The following is a 21,148-nucleotide window of genomic DNA, read 5'->3' as shown; positions in this document are numbered from 1 at the left end:
ATGACATTACATGATTGTTGATGATGTGAATTACATTATGTGGAATCATGTTTCTTTTGGTGAACGAGCATGTGATTTGTGATGTTGGATTTATTGGATTAATTGTTGAACAAGCATGTTGGAATTATTATGAATATGGATTTCATTGTCAATCATGTTGTTCAATATTTATGCATGTATGGTTTATTTCACATGCAAGGGATGGATTATTTATTTGTATGCAATTGTACGGGATGTCTAGCATACTTTGAGCCAATTATTCGTACCTCGTTGTACTATTTATTTTACCACATGTGAAGGGTTAGCTCACGTAAGCCACCGCACATGTAGGGTTCAGTTGGGAATGTTATGTATGAAATGAATTAGGATTTGTCGTGCAAGGGCACAACCCTCATGTTAATATGCATGATGTGGAGTCTCACTTTGGTGAGGAGGAACATGGTAGTAATATCACAAGTGTCTTGCTTGGTTGATCACAAGTCTTAAAGCATTAAAATAATATTGTTTTGGTTGTTGTTTATTAATTGTATGTGTGTACATTGTCGAGTCTTGAGTTCGCCTTTAATAAAATATTAATAAATGTAAAGTGCAACCTGAACAAGCTTCAAAACTCTTGGAAAGTATATACCTTGAGTATGAACAATGGGGGGAGTCTTGCCGGAAAGCTCGTACTCCTACTAATGATACAAGACGTTGTTTCATTTATATTATGCGCAGGAATTCCGTCGGTATGGCCCGACACTCGGTATGGCCCGATTTTATTATTTATTATTTGGTGTATGGTTGGCTCCCATCACCTTTCCTTTATGGAATATTCTTTTGGCCCGTTCGAAGCTTATTATAATTAAATTATGAGTCAAGAGTCGAGTCAAGTGTCGAGTCTTGTATTCATGATTGGTTGTTAATTATTATATGGCTTTTGCATGTTGATTAGTACTTAGTGAGTGATGCATGTTTTAGTTTCTTTCACTCTATGCTTGTAAGTACTCAGCTTTTGCTGACTACGTGCTTTGTGTGTGTTGGTCATGGCCTTTGCCTTAATGAACCTATGATGATCTATCATTTGCACTTGCATTGATGGGGAGTAGAATAAAATAGCAGGTTGGTAGATCGGAATCATGTGGCTTGGGATGATCGAGAGAGTTGCATGTTTTCGTATTTTGAACTATTTAACTTCACTTTAATTATGTTTGAAACGTTTGAATTATTTATATTTTGGGTTTTGGGCCATTATGGTTCCAAATTGTAGGAGGCCTCAATATTTCATTTATTATGTTTTTAAAAGTTAGTTGACATTTAATTCCGCTGCGTAATTCTGGTAATAGCCTTAACCGTTATCACGGTGGCGGTAATACTTTAGTAATTCCTTTATTTTAAGTTGGAAAATGGTTTTATAAAAGCAAGGAATTATTAGGGTGTTACATTTTAATTCTTTGCAAATTCGTAAAATTTAACCATGTTAAGTAATTATTATGGAATTAATTAGAGGCTCTGATACCACTGTTAGGTTATGATACATATAAACGAATATAAATCATGCGGAAAAACCATAAATGTCAGGATTCCAAATTAATTGCCATATAACAATTAGCATAATTAGGATGCATACTCTTTGTAGCGTGCCCTCCCTTGCTGCGCCCGAACCGAACAAGAACAAGTCTTTAGGACTCCAAGTGTCGTCCCTCCGTAGAAAGTCCACAGCATGTCCGGATCCGCCTTAAGATTGACCAACTAGAATCGCCCTTAAGGTACTAAAATATTCGGCTATATGGGCAAGGTGTTTGACTGAATTTTTGGCTCAAATTCTTACCTTTGAATACTTCAAACTCGTTATAAATTATGAGCCTTGATCTCATATTTATAGGTCATGGAATAAGTAATCGAATCCTACTAGGATACGAATTAATTAAATTAGAATCCTAGTAGAACTCTTATTTAATTAATTTATCTTTTAGGATTAGGAATTTAATCATTAAACGAATCCTATACGCTTTAGGTTTCGTATGAGAACACAAACACACACGCACGCACAACAGCCCACGAGGGGCGCCATGCGCGCGCGCGCAGCCCGAGCGACGCAGCCCACTTGCCACGAAGCCCACGAGCTGCCTGCCCCTTTGGCACGCGCTGGGCCTGCCTTGCGGTGGGCCTGGCGCAGCCTTGGGCTGGGCGTGTGTGTGGCGCGCTATTGCCTTGCTGGACGCGGGCCTGGCTTCGTGCTGGGCCTTCGTCTAGCAAGCTCGTCCGATGCTATTCGTACGACGCGCTTCCGATTAATTTCCCGATTCCGGAATTCTTTTCCGATACGAACAATATTTAATATTTCCGATTCCGGAATTAATTTCCGTCTCGAACAAATATTTAATATTTCCGTTTCCGAAATTATTTTCCGATTCCGATAATATTTCCGATTCTGACAATATTTCCGTTTCCGGCAATATTTCCGATTCCGGCAATATTTCCATTTCTCATAATGTTTTCCGACACATACCATGTTCCGTTTCCGACAACATCTACGACTTGGATAATATTTATATTTCCTATACGATCCATATTTCTGTTTCCGGCAATATCATCGTTTCCGGAGTATTCATTTATTTGCCTTTGACGATCTCAGCTCCCACTGAAACTAAGATCCGTCGATTCCGAATATCCACTAGATGGAGTATTTAATGACATTAAATACTTGATCCATTTACATACTATTTGTGTGACCCTACGGGTTCAGTCAAGAGTAAGTTGTGGATTAATATCATTAATCCACTTGAACTGAAGCGGCCTCTAGCTAGGCATACAGTTCACTTGATCTCACTGAATTATTAACTTGTATAATTAATGCTGAACCGCATTTATTAGACTTATCATTAAATGCATACTTGGGCCAAGGGAATTATTTCCTTCAGAGTGGAGGAAGGAGAAGTTACCAACGAGGGATGACGATGGTCGTTGGTGGTCGGTGCGACGCGGCTGGGTCGACGGTGGTGGCTAGTACAGCAGCCAGCATTGTTACACGTGAAGGAGGGAAGGAGATAGGAGGGTTTTGCTTGATTTCCACGTGAAATTGAAAAGCCATTTTGACTGGCGATTTTCGCGTCGTTATACGAATATCACCTAATCAAACAAGATTTATAAGAACACCTAACTAACCAACTATATTGATTATAGCGGCAAGTTCGGGATCGTCCCAAGAGAACGGTGAGAACGAGTCTAACAAAACCAAGCAAGCTTAGAAAAGAAATGTGAGTTGGATTATAATAACTAACAATTCTACGCTAATTAACAAGTTGATCAATAGGGAAAAAGCTACGGGAAATGGGGTTCGACTTGGGTTTATTAGGGAAATACGAAGGTTCAAACATTTAGATGTTGCAAAGACATGATAATTAGGGGAAAAACCGGAAATGTTGCATTCCCCACCTCTCGGATAGAATGCATTAAGTTGCCTAATCCGAAGGAGAACTTTCGCATGACCCCTAGACTAAGTGACTAACAATTAAAACTAGTTCATCCACATGGTCACGCTAATTCACAATTTCTTGCCAAACTAACATGAAGCATTCCAATCAACTAAATAGATTTAGCATTTGCAACTACTAATCTAACTAGACATGGACATCCTTATCATCAAATCAAAGTTTAATTACAACATCAACATGAATTCCCTTCAAAAATCCTAATTCATTCCCAAGCTTCCCCCCTAACCCTAGCAAGTAACTACTCACAAGCCATGATAGGAGACAACAAACTAAGTTTGAAATTCAAACAAACAACCATTATAATTAAGCAAAAGTCAAAGAAATAACAAAACCAAACAAGCATATTAATGGGGAATTATAGGTATGAAGAAGATTAACAACAATAACAAAGAAAACCATGTTGAAGAGCAAAATTCAAAGAACAAGATGAAAAGGGAAAGAAATTACTTGAAGCTTCAAAGGATTCTACAATTTGAGGTTGAATACCAAAGCAATAAGACTAGCTAAGTGTTTCTCTCCCTAAAAACCCTAAAAAACCGAAAAACTAAGAGCAATAAATGATGTCTCCAAAAGGTGGGCAAGAGGGGGTATTTATACCCTTTCCCGAAAAAGAACAAAAATAAGTAAGAGATTCGAATTCCGGACGTCGGTGCGGGCGCACCCACCAAAGGGGTGCGCGCGCACAAATAAGGGTCTTCGAGGGCGCACCCGAATTGGGTGTGGGCGCACCGATGAGTGAGAGAAAACAGGAAATTCAAGATCCGTCTTCGGTGCGGGCGCACCACTCCTGGTGCGGGCGCGCGCCTCTGAGGCGTTGGAGGCGCAGAAAGGCTCAACATGACTTTGGAAAACTGCAAATGGGCTTGGTGTGGGCGCACCACTTTTGGGTGCGGGAGCACCTGCACAAATCCTTCAATTTGGCCGTAGACAGAATATCTTGAAGATTTTGCTACAAAGGGGTCTCCCTTCGTGTGCGGGCGCGACCAAATCGGTGATGTAATACCTCGTATTTTTCTGTATTTATGAATATATTTTATTATATTTATAAAGCATTTTTATGATTTTTAAAATTTAAATCGAACTTAAATATTATTTAAATGTATTTCTAATTAATTAAAATATGTATTATTTTAATTAATTACAAAAAGAATTTATTATTTCATGTTGGGAATTTAATTGGGTTTCAAAAGTAAAACGATTTTTAATTAATCTAGCCCAATTCAATTCCAAGTTCAAGTCCAAACAAATTAATCAAGCCCATCTTATGTTTAATGAAGCCCGAAAGGGAATCCTAAAGCCTAGCCCATCTTTGAGTTTCCTAAGCCTATAAATATAGATGCTCACCCTCAAAATCCCTCCCTATTATTCATTAAACCTAAAAGTAAAACCCTAACCCTAAATTCCCTTTTCTTTCGTCGAGCTTATGTTTGGCCGTTTTTCTCCTACTTCCGTTCGTTTTCAGAAAAAGATTTCTTCTTAAAAGTTGTATATCTCAAAAAGTTCTTGAACTTTGCCTCAAGAACTGATCAATTCCGAGTTATATATTAGAAGTTATGAGCGTTCTAAAATCCTACTGCAGTATTTCAATTTTCACTTTTCTCTCCTCTCTCTTTTGCTCGCGCACGCACAGCCCCTTGCTGCTCGTGCCTCGTGCCTTCGTGCAGGCAACCATCACCCCTCTCTTTGTTGCTCGTCGCTTCTCATGCTCGCCCAGCACGCGTCGCGCCCCTCGCCTCGCCACACACTCTCGTTCTCTCGCACAACACCTCAACCTAGCGTGTTGTTGTGTGCTATTGCTTGTTGTTGCTCGTCGCTGCTGCTGTCTTATGCCGCTGCCCACATGCAACACAATTGTGTTGTGTGTGTGTTGTGTGTGTTGTTGTTGTTGATCGTTCATACTCCGTATACTATTAACCTTTTCCAAATTCCGTTTTTAAATTATTAAATTATTATTATTGTTTTGGATTATTTAAATTGTTGGGAACGGTTATGAACACCGTGTTTTAATGTTTTCGTATTTGAATTGATGGGATTGATTTTAATTATGAGAACTATTATTTTCAGATTTAGTAATTAATTAAAGTGTCAATTTTTATGGTCAAAACATGGTTTTATTGATGACCTATTGATAGGATTTTAATTCCAATTGTTTAGGCGGGTGATTCACATAATTTAATGACGATTTAAATTATGGGAATCAACTTAAATTTTCAGATTTATTATAAAGCTTTAGAATGTTGATTTTTAATGATTTTAAGGTCAAAAAGTCAATGTTTTTATACTAGGACTTAAGTTGACTATTTGAGACTATCAATTTATTGAATAACGATTAATTTCTAATTAAAACAAAGGTTTTAGAATCTTAAATAGTTGCTGAAAATTTAGTAAACATGGATAATAATTAAGTTTCTCCATTGTGTTTATAGGAGTTGATTTCTAGCTTTGAGTCGTGATTCGCACAGTGGCCCCCGTACTTAGGTATTCCAGGTACGTACAAGACTAGGGTGACCACCCATCCCTTGAGGACTTTATGAAGTATATTGATTGTGAATCATGTGAACTTAAAGTGTTGAGAATTCATGTTTGATGATTGAGAATTAATATGTTATTATTTTGGATTCATATTTGATGATTGGGAACGAACATGTTATTATTATTATGGAATCATGTTTGATGTGTGAAAAAGCATGTTGGGAATTGTTATTGAATCTATGTATCCTACGTGAATGAGCATGTTATGGATTGGTTAATGCTTTATAGATTCTGTTGAACTGTCATGTTATGGACTTTTATAATCGTAGAATTATGTCAAGCATGTTGTTCAAGTTGGTTTGCATGTACGAGAGTTGCGCATGCAAGTTATTATGGTTATGCTATAGTACGGGATGTCTAGCATACTTTGAGCCTATGGAATATTGCCGGAGTGCATTGTTTATTCTACCGCAGGTGTAGAATATGGTTAGAGAGTCTATGTGAATTGAACTAAGGACAATTCGTGCTAAGGGCACACCCCGCTTGTTAATGGCAATGTCGGGTTATCTCAAATTGTGTTTTTGAGAAGGAACAATGGGAGTAATTTCACTTAAGTCTATGTTTAATCACAAGTCCTAAAGGATTAAAATGAAGTGACATTGTTGAGTTGTTTCATTGTTTAATTGTTCGCATGTTATGTCTTGTGTAGAGTCTTGAGTCGCCTTGAACATAACATGCTAATTAACGTAAAGTGTAACCCGAATGAGCTTCAAAACTCTCGGAACATATATACCTTGAGTATGAACAATGGGGGGAGTCTGGTCGGAGAACTTGTACTCCTTGAATGATACAAGACGTTGTTTCATTCTTTCGTTTTAGGCTGTTGTGCATTGGAATTCCGTCGGTATGGTCCGACTGTCGGTAGGAGTCCGACTTATTATTATTTGGTGTATGGTTGGCTCCCATCACCCTTTTCTTTCCTTTTGTGGATACTTTATTTTACCCGTTCGAAGATACTTCTTTATTAAACTGTGAGTCAAGAGTCGTGTCAAGTGTCGAGTCTTGTCTCCATGTTGACTTGTTTATTAAATGGCTTTTACATGTGGATTATTAATTCGTTGAGTGAAGCATGTTAGGATAGAATGTTATTCTAGCTTGTTCGTACTCGGCTTTTGCTGACTTCGTGCTTCATGTCTTTTGTTCATGGCCTTCGCCTTAATGAGCCTATGATGATCCATCATTGCATTTGCTTTGTTGGGGAGTAGATTTTAATAAAAACAGGTTTGTAGAGATAACTTGCGGGAGAAGTTATCATGGGAATCGTGTTGAGAGTTTATTTTCTTCCGTATTTTATAAACTCTATTTAATTTCTAGTCATGACTACTACTTAATTTATTTAGACTATAGTTAATAGATTTTAAATTATTTAATACTTTGGTTTGGGCCTTGATGGTTCCAAGTTGTTTTAATGACCATTAACTATTTAATATATATGTTTTGAAAGTTAGTTAAATTCCGCTGCGTAATTCTGGTAAATAGCCTTAGCCGTTATCACGGTGGCGGTAATATCTTGGTAATTCCTGTGTTTTAAGTTGGAAAATATTTTATAAAAATCAAGGAATTATTAGGGTGTTACAGGTGCGGGCGCACCTTCACATAAATGCTGATTTTGCAAATTTCAAAAGTTCCTGCAACTTGACTTTCTTTTGTGCGCGCACCAAAGCTGGGTGCGGGCGCACCATTATGCACTTGCTTTAAATCTTTGTTTTCATTCTCAACTCCATCCAAAATCCTATAAAATCAAATAAAAACGAAATAAAAACCAAGGGGAAATGAACTAAACTAAGAGACACTACGAGTTCAATTAAAACTAAAATGTAAGAAAAATCATAGTGTAAAAGGGAAAATAAGAACGAAAATTAAAAGAAAATAATAACAAAATAAAGGTTTAGAGCGACATAAATGTCGTTCATCAGAAGGCTTTTGGCTTTGTTAATTGATTTCACGTGAAATAGAAAAGGAATTGAAGGGAGGAGATGTAACACCCCGACAATTCTCTCTTTTTCTAAAATAATCTTTTAATATAAAACGTAGAGAATTATCAAGGCATTATCGCCCGTGTGAAAACGTAACGGCTTATTCAGAATTTTGCAGCGGAAAACATAAAACTAACTTTAGGTTTATAAATAATCGATTACAGATTTAGTCCCCAAAAATCAACCAACGAAAATAAGGAAATATAAATAGTACGACAAGTTTAAAGTCCCAATTAACAAACCCAAGTTAACTTAGCAAATCAAAACTAAATACAAGCTCTCTATTCCCGATGCCAATGATGCAACATCTTCAAACCTGCAGATGGACAATGCTTATTGATCCTTAGAGACTGCTCACCAAAGATTGGGTCATCACAGGATCAATAAGGCATAGCCATGATCAACATGCACAAGCAAAAGCACGTAATCAGCAAAGCTGAGTACTACATACTAAATCAATAATAATCCTAACATGATACTATTAAATGATCAATCCTAACATGACACTAATGAACATAAATAAGGGCAGACAAATCATGATAATCTGAAGACCATACTTAACTAGACTAGGCTAGACTGGACTAGACTTTTATAACAATAATATTATTTTAATTGAAATAGGCAATGGACCGAGTTTTCTAGCTAGACGAGGTACGGGCGCGACTCCGTAACCTCAGTGACCTGCGATATCGAGGAACGTTTGACTGAAAATAGGACGCGGTGATCAATCCGGTCCGAATGAAAGGCCATGGGCTACCACCATGAACCCCAACTCCTGTTTGTCCGTCACTTTAGACGTGCACAGTCTAAAGCTATTGCTACTCAGTTTCACTTTACATGATTTACAAATTAACACCCTGTTATGACTCGACAATCACATAAGGCATGCAACTCACATTTATTTATAACTGTTTTTATCTTGGAATTGAGTAAGTGATCACAAGGCATCAAACAGGATTCATTCCAATTAACTCCAATCTTTTCTTTAATACTGATCAACCCCTGAATATGGGTATAAGGTTTCAACTTACTAAATGAGGTCCTCCGCCCTCATAAAGTAGTGAAAAGCTAAAAAGGGAACAACAATTAACTGATCTGAATTATATACTAAATACTCTAGTGTTCCCAATCCAACATGTTTGCATCAATCTTCCATACTAACATGTTATAATCCTCAAAATGCAATAAAGGTTTAATATGTTCATCCAACAGTATCAAACATGCAATTTCAACCTGACTAAGTTCATCAATAATACACATGGTTTCAACAATTAGCACACATTCCAAGCACGCAGGTATGTACGTACCTTGTGTAAACAAACTGCAAGACCACTTTAATAATTCAAAAGTCGCCTACAAAGAATTCTCCGCCTAAAAACAACCAACAAGGATTCCCAATCAACTTCTAATCGTTCACAGCTATAATAACACATTCTAACTACATCCTAAACATATTTAGGACATTCCCTAACATTAAAACTTGAACATTTGATTTCCTAGCATCATAATTATTGAATCAATGATTGAAATTCGTTGAAAACTCTTCGCAAACGTCATACTTTAAATTTTCAGCAATATCAAATCGTTTAAAGCTTTCCCAAAACCAAATTATCATGCTTAGAACATAAAAATAATAATTTTAATTATTCATAACCATTCTATCATGATTTTAAAACTATTAAAATCTTAAAAATTCATGTTTTAATAATTAAAATTCTTATTTCAATCCAAATCAATAAATCTGAAATTTAATAAACTCACTATGCAAACATATAAATTTGAATTCTATATTTAGATAATTAAAACCATAAATTTAGAATATGAAAACATTAATTAAACTACTAAAACAAAAATTAAAGCATTAAATAGTTTTAGGGTTAAAGAAATAACCAAAAAGAGGAGGAGTAAGGGTGCTGGCCGGAGGAGGGACGGCGGCGACAAGGCAGGTGGTCGCGGGAATGGGCCACAGTGTTGGTGGCCGCGGTGGTTGTGCAGGGACTGTTTTGCTTGTGAGGCAGAAAGCAAGAAGCAACGAATAGGGGAGTGCGAGAAGCAAGGGTTGCCGGCGGCTGGGCACGACCGCAGGCACGGTCGACGGCGGTCAGGTGTACTCGCCGGTGGTTGCGCGGCGGCGGCTGTGTGAGCAAACAAAACCAACAATTTCAATTGGAGAGAAAATGAACAGAGGAACGAAAAGAAAGAAAAAGAAAAACGAGAGGGAAGAAGGAGGAGGAGGAGGAGCGATGGCTGCTGTGTTGGACGACGCTGACGTGCGGTGGTTGCTGACGGTGCGGCAAGGGGCGCAGGGGACGTCGACCAGGTGGTGGTGGTGGTTGGTGTTCGAGAGCAAGGAGAAGAGGAGGCTGAGTAAATGTACGTGAAAGAAGAAGGAGGAGAAATAAGGAGGGTTTGGGAGTTTTCTTTTGTTTTCACGTGAATGTTGAAACAAGGGTAGGAAAATTATGGGCTTATTTACTTTGGGCTTTACCAAGTTGGGCTAGGATTAGGATTGAGCTTTAGTGTTTGAATCAAAACTGATTAGGATTGTTTTCCAAATTCAAATGTATTTTCGCAATTCAAATTCTTTACAACATGAAATTCTAAAATCATTTTGATTGCATAAATCGTTAAAATATTTAGTATGTAATTAAATAAAATAAATATATGTTAATTATATATTTATTACTAAAATTCGTAAATTCTATTTAAATATAAATAACTATACGTTAAAATATATTAATAAAATTTATAAATTTGCGGGGGATTACAATCTACCCCTCTTAAAAGAAGTTTCGTCCCGAAACTTGGCACGAAAATTCACATATCTTTCCAACTTTTCAACTTATTCTTACTGGAGAAGTACTTTGTGCCACTCTTGTGCACTCTTTTGCCAACTAAAAGTTACTTGTAATATTCACGAATATTTCCTTACGCGGAGAATCTATTTACTTTGCACCAACATGTATAAGTTGCTAAAAATGAGCATAAAATGCATAAAAATACCATAAAAATAGGTAAAAAGCGCGAATTTCTATCGCATTCTACCCCCTTAAAGAAAACGAGTTACGCCCTCGTAACTCATCTCAGGGAATGACTTTTATTCAACGAATTCCGCCCTAATACTATATTTTCACTCAAATCATTCCAGTAAGTAGAACTTCTTCACTTCTTTCCCATACAATGTCTCAACATGTGACATCTTACTGCTCGCATGGTAACTATTGATGTGCGAAAATTCAATCAAATCTAGATGATCTCTCAATTTCTCTTTAAAGCCAATAGTACACTCTCGACATATCTCCCATGGTTTGGTTAGCGCTCTCAGGCTGACCATCGGTTGCAGGGTGGAAAGCAGTATCATTTTCAATGTTGTCCCAAGATTTAACTGGACCTTTTTCCCCAATTTCAGACTTTTATGGTCGGTAAGGATCTTAAATGTTTTCCCCTAAAGGTAATGTCTCTAAACCTCAAAGCGAACATAATAGCAGCTAGTTATAGGTCATGAGTAGGTTAATTAGCTTCATAAGGTTTCAACTAACACGACAACGAGTGCGGAAGTCAAACATTCTTTTAAACTCTTGAAAGCTACTTCACATTTCTCACTCCATTCGAATTTTGATTCCTCTTTCAACAAGTTGGTCAATGGTTTTGCTCTCTTCGGAAAGTGTTTCACAACTCCTATAATGGTCATCTAGGCTTAGAAAACTTCAAGTATCGGACACGTTCTTTGGAGTAAGTCGCTCACTCACAGCTTGAATCTTAGCAGGATCTACAGAAATTCCTTCTGTTCAACTTTTCCTTGTTACCGAACCTCATTACGCTTTTCATGGGTGTATAACTTTTGGGCTTTTCTCTTAGCTCTTGCGCCAATTCATGTATTTCTTTACATCTTTTCCAGACAACAATGATTTCTAACGATCCTGGACCACTCAAATCGTCTCTTAGATTTATTCCCTTACGTAACATAGTTCTCAATCAAGTTAGCCCTTCACTTTTCCACTGGTGTCACTTATACACACATGACTTCAAGATTTGTATACTTCATTTAAGAAACAAAAAACTAGATTCTTTCTAAGCGTTTCCAAAGTAATCCTCAAGATTTCATTATGCTCTTTTTGCATTCTTTGAATAAATCAGGATATCATCAATAACATAATAACGAACTTAATTCGGAATTCGTAGAAAATCTCATTCGTCAAATCCATAATTAATGCAGGTGCATTGGTTAACCCAAAAGACGTTACTCTAAGCCCTTAATGACAATAACGAATCCTAATAAGGTCTTAAGTATATTCTTATCAGCTACTCTCAATCGGTGGTACTTTAAACCCAAATCAGTCTTCGAGAACACACTCGCCCAATTAAATTGGTCCAATATGTCATCTATTCTAGGCAAGGGATACTTGTTCTTGATGGTGTTTAGCTCCCTAAAATCGATGCATAATTCCATACTCTTATATTTCTCCTTAACAAACAACACATGAGCTCTCCACGGTGATGTACTAGGCTCTAAAATAACCCTTATCGAACAACTCTTGCAATTGTGTCTTCAATTCGTTCGTTTCAGGAAGTGTCATTTTATATGGTGCTTTGGATATAGGTGTCGTTCCAAGATTTAACTCTATAATGAACTCAAGGGCTCTAGTAGGTGACATACTCGCAATTCCACTCGTAGAAACATCAATGAATCCAATCACAATGGGAACATCCTCGATTTTCACTCCAACTTCTTTACTCACCTCTAACACACTACAGAAAAATAGTTCACACTCTCTATTCATCAATTTCCTCACTTGCATTACAGAAATCACTAAAGGTTCTTGGACTTCTAAAAACATCCACATGAGGTCAACCTTCCCATAGGGTTCCTTAAACTTACTTTCAGAATTTCACAATCTACCTTAGCCTTGTAAAAAAAAAAACTTGGCCAATCCATTCCCGGAATTGCATCTAGGTTTCCCATTAAACTCTATCAAGTCAGAAAGAAAACGCAGTCTTTTATCTTCAAAGGAAAGTTCTTAAATAACTTGGTACACCCTAAGGTTACACCAGTAGGTATACTAACAGGTAAATCAATCACCTCAAAATCTACCAACTTCAGACTCGTAATACGAGATGACGAAACAAAAGAATAAGCTTTCCCCGAATCAAATAACTTTCTAACTAGCACGAAGTTAATAGAAAAGTAACAGAAACTAAGTCAGCAGGTCGTTCAGCTTCATTTCGACTTATCACATGCAGTTTACCGGGCCTTGTGATGGTTGTTATTGCACATGTTACAGTGATACACTCTCTCAGATTGGTTCCTATTGTTGTGGTTATTTCCCTGGTTGTTCCTAGCTTCCTTGAAAATTTCTATTTCCATTCCCATTGATATTCTTATTCATATTCCTCTTGAAATTCCCTTGGTTTTCCCCAACATTAAACTCTTTTCTTTTCTCCCCATAAACATTTTTCTTGTCCCTTTTGGACTACAGGCCATAAATATGAGCAGCTCTCCCATACACAATATCTAAAGACATAGAGGTTTCCCCACCTAATCCTAAGGTGGTCATGCTATAAGTCTGCATAGTATTCAGCTATGGTCGTGCTCCCCATACTAAGGTTTATGAATTCTTAAACTTTTTGCTTTCTCATAAAAGGTAGGGTAAAACTTTCCCTTAAGGCAGTAATAATTGAATCCTAATTGAATCTCTCAGCAGCGCTAAGCCTAACTCTATTCTCTCTCCACCATAAATCGGCTTCATCTTTCAAATACATGACAACTTGACCCACTCTCATATTCTCAGGACAGTTCACAACCCCAAACGATTTCTCAAACTCTCCAACCCGGTTTTCTAAAAAGGTAGGGTCGGCTTTTCCGCCAAGAGGCGAATAACAGCAGCTAGGTCATTATTGTTAGTCATCCTAGAGCGCAACTTGGAAGTAATATGGAATTCTCAAAACGAAAAGAATACTTTAACTTTTATTACTAACTCTATAGAGGTTTAATACATTCTTGAAAAGAATAAAGAATAACTTAAACTCCTATTGCTTTAACTTTAAACTGTTGTAGCTTTGCTACTTATTCTCCAAAACATAAAAGAGTTAAATTAACTATTTATGACTTCAAAATATTTGTGGCCTCTTGCCTATCCATTGCTCCTGAAACTTGCGAAGTGAAATTTAGATCTCAAGATTATCGAACTCTTCTTCAGGGTCTTCATCGGGGTCTTCCTCAGGGTTTGCATCTTCACCCATGTCTTCATCTTGATTAGGCTCACTTGCCATCTCCTGTTCACTTTCGAGCTCTGCATCCGAATCACTAGAGATCTCAATGGTTGGCTCATGAGCCGCTGGGTTAGGATACTCTGCCTCAACACCTGCATTCTCATTCTCCACAGCTACATCATTTTCCTCTAGGTCATTATTTACACTAATTCCCATAGGTTCTTCTGTAACTGAATTTCCAACATGACTCCCTACGATTTTACCGTCTCTAAACCCACTTTCTGCCGCTTCAATAATGGTGGTCAGAATTTCTGAATCATATTTCCATCTACCATCCCAAGTTCCATACTTAGTCAAGTTTGGAGTCCCATTATCAGAATGCATGTCTTTAAACTTTTCCTTGAGTTCTAGGTATGGAAATTTGTTAGGTAAGCAATTAATGATTGTGGCTGCTATGATATCCTTTCTCATTAAGATAGGTTGCCCTTGAACTTTAGCATAATATTCACATCCAAACACAATTTTCTTCACGTAAATATCAGGGGTTTCTATATCAAGTTTCTCGAAGGATCCTATGTTAGTATACTTGGAAAGAAACATTTTATTCCTGAAATAAACAATTCAAAGTCTCACTAACGATTTTCCAGCCAAAACATTAACAAGGTTCAATAATCAATAAGTTTGGTGGAATCAAACAATTCTTTATGCACATGTAAATGTAACACTTAAACAATTAGCACATGCACATACATAACAATCAATTTCTTATCATTGACTAGCTACTAATGCACATATAATTCTATCTTATATGCCCTTCTTATACTACCCATCTCTCATAAACTAAAGCATTAGAATCATTTATATAACGAAATAAAAGAACGAAGTTATAATAAAATTATAACATAGAATAATAACATAAATAAAATATAAAATAAATAAAGTAAAATAAATTAAGGAAATGCGTAGCGAATAAATTCGAAAATAAAATTATTAATTCGAAAAAGATTTATATTTCCTAAATAACGAATTCTAACTCTTGAAACAACTTTTAAAAAAAAAGTTTTGAACTTTTTAAAAAAAATTGTACTCATTTTTGAATAATAAATAATAAGAAAAGAATAAAAATTTCGAAAGTCACTTTAATTTGAAATTTGATTTCGAACTTAAATAGGAAATATTATATACTTTCCAACAAGATAAAAGGAAATCGGCCCCCCAAAAAAAAAGTACCAATTTTTGAACACTATAATCCGTAGAAACTCGATTTTTAAGAAATTTATTTTGAATAACTAGATGGTTAGGCGCCTAGAAATTTATTAAAATAAAACCTTAGCTTCTAGATACCACTTTGTAACACCCCGACAATTCTCTCTTTTTCTAAAATAATCTTTTAATATAAAACGTAGAGAATTATCAAGGCATTATCGCCCGTGTGAAAACGTAACGGCTTATTCAGAATTTTGCAGCGGAAAACATAAAACTAACTTTAGGTTTATAAATAATCGATTACAGATTTAGTCCCCAAAAATCAACCAACGAAAATAAGGAAATATAAATAGTACGACAAGTTTAAAGTCCCAATTAACAAACCCAAGTTAACTTAGCAAATCAAAACTAAATACAAGCTCTCTATTCCCGATGCCAATGATGCAACATCTTCAAACCTGCAGATGGACAATGCTTATTGATCCTTAGAGACTGCTCACCAAAGATTGGGTCATCACAGGATCAATAAGGCATAGCCATGATCAACATGCACAAGCAAAAGCACGTAATCAGCAAAGCTGAGTACTACATACTAAATCAATAATAATCCTAACATGATACTATTAAATGATCAATCCTAACATGACACTAATGAACATAAATAAGGGCAGACAAATCATGATAATCTGAAGACCATACTTAACTAGACTAGGCTAGACTGGACTAGACTTTTATAACAATAATATTATTTTAATTGAAATAGGCAATGGACCGAGTTTTCTAGCTAGACGAGGTACGGGCGCGACTCCGTAACCTCAGTGACCTGCGATATCGAGGAACGTTTGACTGAAAATAGGACGCGGTGATCAATCCGGTCCGAATGAAAGGCCATGGGCTACCACCATGAACCCCAACTCCTGTTTGTCCGTCACTTTAGACGTGCACAGTCTAAAGCTATTGCTACTCAGTTTCACTTTACATGATTTACAAATTAACACCCTGTTATGACTCGACAATCACATAAGGCATGCAACTCACATTTATTTATAACTGTTTTTATCTTGGAATTGAGTAAGTGATCACAAGGCATCAAACAGGATTCATTCCAATTAACTCCAATCTTTTCTTTAATACTGATCAACCCCTGAATATGGGTATAAGGTTTCAACTTACTAAATGAGGTCCTCCGCCCTCATAAAGTAGTGAAAAGCTAAAAAGGGAACAACAATTAACTGATCTGAATTATATACTAAATACTCTAGTGTTCCCAATCCAACATGTTTGCATCAATCTTCCATACTAACATGTTATAATCCTCAAAATGCAATAAAGGTTTAATATGTTCATCCAACAGTATCAAACATGCAATTTCAACCTGACTAAGTTCATCAATAATACACATGGTTTCAACAATTAGCACACATTCCAAGCACGCAGGTATGTACGTACCTTGTGTAAACAAACTGCAAGACCACTTTAATAATTCAAAAGTCGCCTACAAAGAATTCTCCGCCTAAAAACAACCAACAAGGATTCCCAATCAACTTCTAATCGTTCACAGCTATAATAACACATTCTAACTACATCCTAAACATATTTAGGACATTCCCTAACATTAAAACTTGAACATTTGATTTCCTAGCATCATAATTATTGAATCAATGATTGAAATTCGTTGAAAACTCTTCGCAAACGTCATACTTTAAATTTTCAGCAATATCAAATCGTTTAAAGCTTTCCCAAAACCAAATTATCATGCTTAGAACATAAAAATAATAATTTTAATTATTCATAACCATTCTATCATGATTTTAAAACTATTAAAATCTTAAAAATTCATGTTTTAATAATTAAAATTCTTATTTCAATCCAAATCAATAAATCTGAAATTTAATAAACTCACTATGCAAACATATAAATTTGAATTCTATATTTAGATAATTAAAACCATAAATTTAGAATATGAAAACATTAATTAAACTACTAAAACAAAAATTAAAGCATTAAATAGTTTTAGGGTTAAAGAAATAACCAAAAAGAGGAGGAGTAAGGGTGCTGGCCGGAGGAGGGACGGCGGCGACAAGGCAGGTGGTCGCGGGAATGGGCCACAGTGTTGGTGGCCGCGGTGGTTGTGCAGGGACTGTTTTGCTTGTGAGGCAGAAAGCAAGAAGCAACGAATAGGGGAGTGCGAGAAGCAAGGGTTGCCGGCGGCTGGGCACGACCGCAGGCACGGTCGACGGCGGTCAGGTGTACTCGCCGGTGGTTGCGCGGCGGCGGCTGTGTGAGCAAACAAAACCAACAATTTCAATTGGAGAGAAAATGAACAGAGGAACGAAAAGAAAGAAAAAGAAAAACGAGAGGGAAGAAGGAGGAGGAGGAGGAGCGATGGCTGCTGTGTTGGACGACGCTGACGTGCGGTGGTTGCTGACGGTGCGGCAAGGGGCGCAGGGGACGTCGACCAGGTGGTGGTGGTGGTTGGTGTTCGAGAGCAAGGAGAAGAGGAGGCTGAGTAAATGTACGTGAAAGAAGAAGGAGGAGAAATAAGGAGGGTTTGGGAGTTTTCTTTTGTTTTCACGTGAATGTTGAAACAAGGGTAGGAAAATTATGGGCTTATTTACTTTGGGCTTTACCAAGTTGGGCTAGGATTAGGATTGAGCTTTAGTGTTTGAATCAAAACTGATTAGGATTGTTTTCCAAATTCAAATGTATTTTCGCAATTCAAATTCTTTACAACATGAAATTCTAAAATCATTTTGATTGCATAAATCGTTAAAATATTTAGTATGTAATTAAATAAAATAAATATATGTTAATTATATATTTATTACTAAAATTCGTAAATTCTATTTAAATATAAATAACTATACGTTAAAATATATTAATAAAATTTATAAATTTGCGGGGGATTACAGGAGAGACTTTGGGTTTTATTATTTTGGGCTTCACCCAATTGGGCTAGAATTAGGATTTAGTTTTAGAATTTGAATCCCAAAACCGATTAGGATTGTTTTCCAATTTTGAACGTATTTTCGTAATTCAAATTCTTTTCAATATAAAATTCTAAAATTATTTTAATTTCATAAATCGTTGAAATATTTAAAACGTATAAACATAAATATCCGTTAATTACATTTTTATTTCTAAAATTCGTAAATTCTATTTCAATATAATTAACTATACGTTAAAATATATAAATAACGTTTATAAATTTACGGGGGATTACATCATAATGGTGTTAGAGGTATTTACTTGATTTATCTATTACTATATATTTAAAAGACACACCAAGAATGACACGTGTCATTTTCTGGTGCGTCCTGTATTTTTTTTAAAAAAAATATTTGATATTAATATAAGGAAATAATTAAAAAAAAATGAATAAAAATAATATACATTAGAAAAATATTATGACATACATTACTATAAAAATCAACTACATTAGGAAAAGATTACGTAGATTATACATGTAATCATTTAACATAATTAAGCCTTGATAATTTTAATAAAAGACGTACATTTCTTTCAAGTGAGATAAAAATACTTTTTACTAAATATTACGTAGTACATCAAATATCACACGGAAAGAAAAATAAAATCAGTAAGTTAGGAAAGAATAAAAAAAACCAAGATTATGACTTACACAATACGAAACACACATCATAAATAATAATAATTCACGAAATATTAATTAGTTTGACTAACTTGGTCTGTTTATAATTAGCCGTAAACACACATCGGACATTTTTTTTCTCGGCATAAATATTTTTCTCAATATCCTAAACTTCTAAAATATTAATAATTACTTTATAACTCGAACGAAGGTTAATTTACTCTTATTTTCCTATAAAAATTTAATAAAACTTGATTTTATTTTGCTTAATTAATTTTTTTTAATAAATTAGCGTGGGACGAAAAATAAATAAATTATTTATTGTTTTCGTGCGTTGCACGGGACCTAACCTAGTTTTTTAATTACGAAGTACCTTGCAATCTTGCTACTTTTTACTTCTTTTTTTGAAGGAAAATGTTAGGCGAGCATACTATTAAATCAAACCAAGATCTGTCAAAGTTGTAAAATCAAGATAATAAGGTATTTTACTCTCATATTTACATAGTTGAGTATAAATTAATAATCATTATGAGGAATGTTTTCATATCGGATATTGTTGGCGTGGCTATTCTACAAACTAATTGCACATTTTGATGCTTATGATAGCTAGGGGGTGGAAAAATGTTTTCTTATATTATAGTTCTTGGCTGATGTTGATGTGCAATTTTGAGTAATATCAGTGGAATAAAGGTTTTAATAATATTACTCTGTATATCATATACAAAAATTGTTTTCCTCAAGTAAAATACTAACATGTACTCCCGCCATGAATTATTTTTAGATAATTAGTTCTTCACTTTACTCTCATATAAACTGCCTTATGCATGTCATTATCACACATTTTCTTTTCTACGATGTACTTCTTATTGTATATCCTGAATTGTATCGCTACCTTGATTATGATGGAAAAATAAGGGTCTAATTCAAAAGAAAACAGAGGGAGTAATACATTTTAGAATCAACGAGATAATCAATATTCCGTAGCCCCTTTTCAATTTGCACCTAGTAATATTCTTATATTACTGATGGAATGACCTAAAATAAATAAGTAGCCCACTACTCCATTAACATGGTACGTATTGATCAATATTGCAATGAGGAGAATTAGAGAAATACAATATTGCTCAAGTACGGAGTACTATTTATTTTGTATTGAATTTTCTAATATTAATGATATCCCATGCTGATGTTCATATTGTTTGTACCGGGCCTACAGGTTGGTGCACATTGTACCAACAAATATTATAGTTATACTTTATAAAATGATCATGTGTTACCAATTGAATTTCAGGTTTGGGTTTGTTTATACTGATAACAAAAAATATGTAAAAATGTATTTTTCAACAATTATCAATGTGCCGTGCAAACTAGTTAGTAAAAAAATGAAGTAAAAGTAATTTAACTTCAACAATAGTAAGTTAGTTCGGTAAATATAAGTTTTAATCAATGAAATTCAATAACTCAATGAACAAATACAATAAGAAAACAATAGAAATAATTATACTCAGCAAAATAAATTACCTATATTTTTTTTTGAAAGGAAAATTAATTCATTAATAAAGAGTCATACGACATTTACAAGAGAAATAATTATACTCAACAACCTTTATTTAATTCAATTTGTCATGTATTTGTTAAATAAATTACCTATATAAGTTCAATAAAAATAAAATAATTTATGTTCTACATAATTAAGATGAAGAGAAAAGGGCCCAAATTTCTATTATGAACATTTTTTTTTTTTGAGTTTCTTTATTTGTTGTATGGTGTATAACTGTATATACATGCTCAATCTTTTTGTGTTGTCGAAAGAACCCAAAGGGCAAGACGATAAATGTTGTAAACGATAAGTATTTGATTTCACGCCTTAGGTACCACTCGAGACTTTATAAGAATAAATTGGTTGATATCCACGTGATAATATAGTTTACTAAATTCAAACTATAGATTGAGCATACTTTACGTAAATACTAATTTTGGAAATAAAAATTTCCCGACTAGATTTGATTTTAATAAAATAAAAGAGTACTGACAAATCCAAACAAACCATGACCTATCTTACTGTCCTAATTAGTCTAAACTTAATTCAACAGCTAATTTTTGCCAACTTAACACCATTTTCCACAGCTAAAAATCAA

Source organism: Spinacia oleracea, chromosome 2, assembly GCF_020520425.1.
Source record: "Spinacia oleracea cultivar Varoflay chromosome 2, BTI_SOV_V1, whole genome shotgun sequence".
NCBI classification, from domain to species: domain Eukaryota; kingdom Viridiplantae; phylum Streptophyta; class Magnoliopsida; order Caryophyllales; family Amaranthaceae; genus Spinacia; species Spinacia oleracea.
The sequence above is the reverse complement of the archived record's forward strand: the minus strand, read 5'-3'. Positions refer to the sequence as shown.